The sequence below is a fragment of the Amaranthus tricolor genome, chromosome 14 (genome assembly GCF_026212465.1).
Source record: "Amaranthus tricolor cultivar Red isolate AtriRed21 chromosome 14, ASM2621246v1, whole genome shotgun sequence".
Lineage (NCBI taxonomy): Eukaryota > Viridiplantae > Streptophyta > Magnoliopsida > Caryophyllales > Amaranthaceae > Amaranthus > Amaranthus tricolor.
Window position 1 is genome coordinate 21,299,911 of NC_080060.1, and position 2,500 is coordinate 21,302,410.

The following is a 2,500-nucleotide window of genomic DNA, read 5'->3' on the forward strand; positions in this document are numbered from 1 at the left end:
ATATATATATATATATATATATATATATATATATATATATATATATATATATTTATATATATATATATATATATATATAAATATAAATAAATAAATATTTGTGTGTGTGTGTGTATATATATATATATATATATATATATATATATATATATATATGTATATATTATATATATCTGCATATATATATATATATATATATATATATATATATATATATATATATATATGTATATATATATATATGTATATATATATATATATATATATATATATATATATATATATATATATATGTATATATATATATATATATTATATATATATATATATATATATATATATATATATGTATATATATATATATATATGTATATATATATATATATATATGTATATATATATATATATGTATATATATATATATGTATATATATATATGTATATGTATATATATATATATATATATATATATATATATATATATATATATATATATATATATATATATATATATATATATATATATATATATATATATATATATATATCACTAGTGGAAAAAACGTTTTTTGCTGCGGTTATTTTGCTATTATTTGCTGCGGTTTTGGCCCCCAGCAATAGTGATAGCAGCAAATGTCCTTTTTTAAATGCTGCGGTTCATAACCGCAGCAAATAAGGGCATTATTTGCTGCGGTCTTGGGTAAAACCGCAGCAAATAAGGAGGGTTATTTGCTGCGGTCAGGGGGAAAACCGCAGCAAATAAGTGTGCATTATTTGCTGCGGTTTTGCCCCTGACCGCATCAAATAACTATTTTTTTTTCCTTTTTTTGTTTTATACTCATAATACTACTACATACAGATACATCTACTAGACTACTATACTACTACTAGAAATACTACTACTACAAATTTGTATGCTCATGGAGATTGGACACTGTTAACATACAGAAATTGACAAATAAATTAGTAGTACACAGAATCAAAAAAATTCAGGGAAGTACAGAATCGAGAAGTGTGATCGAACTGTGACAGTAAATATAGTTCATGCTAATCATTCTCTTTCGCCCAGCAAAAGGAGACTATATATCTATCGCTTAAAATTAATTACAATGACGGGTAGCCATACGTCCCACCGCATTTTTGTGCTCGAAAATCTGGAAATCTGAAGTACATACTACCCATATACTTTCGAAGCTTGACCAGCTACCGCATTTTTCACCTTGACCAACACAACTTACTTTCGAAGCTTGTCTCGAAGCATAAAAGTAAATATGCATCTGTTCCAAATGGCATGATACCCATATACTTGCACATATTTACCAATCGAGGCCTACAACGTAAAAAATAAAGAAATTAGCTTTAGGTTAATATCCATCACTTTAGCTATCGCTTAAAACCAATATCCATCACCATTAAAACTTTAAAGATCAACTCAAAAACATCACCAGCAATTTCTTTGGACAAGGTCAGTGAAGTAAGAAACAACATATGAAGAGAAGACCAGAAATATCAAGCAAATTAGAATATAATGACTCCAATCGCATATCAAATTAAAAAGGGACAACCCAGGGATCCCATGAGAATCAATCAAATTAAAAAACCAGTTTGTGGTGAAATCCTAAAAACTCTAGGGTGGTGAAAGCTTATACTTTTAAGTTTTAATAGATGCCCAAGTCACCTTACACATACCATGCAAACAAAAGTCACTGTACCAACCAATATAGGTATACATGCATATAATGTTGGGTTGCAACTTGCAATAGAGGTAAAAGAGATCAATGCCAAACCTCAGAACGAAGATATGGAACTGAGACAGTTGTGAATACAAATCCCGCAACTATATAATACGATGGAGGTCTACCCTTGCTATGAGCTGGAATGAGTCTCCTATGAGTACCAAGTTTGATGTTGAAAGTGTGTGTAGCTGAATCACGTAGCACCTTCATTTCAGCCTTATCTCCAGTATACTTCTGAGATATAAAGATAACTGAAACCTATGCGCTCTCCATCCCTAAAAGGAACTGTTACGAAATACAAGTCAATCTCAGTAAGTAATATGTTGTATTTGTAATATAACCCACGAAAAATAAATTCTTACTAACCAAACACAGACTAGGTCAAGTTTGTAGGAAGTACACCAGAGAAACTGAGCCGGTCTACTAAATTGTTTGCTAAAAAAAGTTACAACAACCAAGCATGCACACAACATTATGCCGAGGATACTTCAAGCAACAACACAAGATAAATATCTAGTATCTATTTCCCTGTCATAAAGAAAATCTACAATCACCAAAGACTAACATACTAAATGGGTTAGCCATGACAATTATTTATAAGTTTGTATAGAAAACTTAAAGAATACAGATTATTACAAAAATAAATAAATAAATAAATTTTAAGAGTAAAGAGAAAAAACTTCATCCTGCATGCTGCATAGCAATGTATGAAACCAACCAAAGAGCCAAAATCATGCCTACACTGTTCAAAAGCAGATATTAAA

The 2,500-nt window shown here is 28.8% G+C and overlaps 1 long non-coding RNA gene across 1 annotated transcript in view; it reads right to left on the minus strand.

Annotated features, from left to right (window-relative positions):
• Nucleotides 1–903: 903 nt before the first annotated feature.
• The window catches only part of LOC130799145 (uncharacterized), a 2,798-nt gene continuing 1,201 nt past the window's right edge, over nucleotides 904–2,500 (minus strand). The window contains exons 2-3 of the long non-coding RNA XR_009039222.1: nucleotides 1,788–2,021; nucleotides 904–1,330 (exon numbers count right to left, since the gene is read on the minus strand). This is a non-coding gene — a long non-coding RNA (uncharacterized LOC130799145). The remainder of the gene's footprint in view (nucleotides 1,331–1,787; nucleotides 2,022–2,500) is intronic.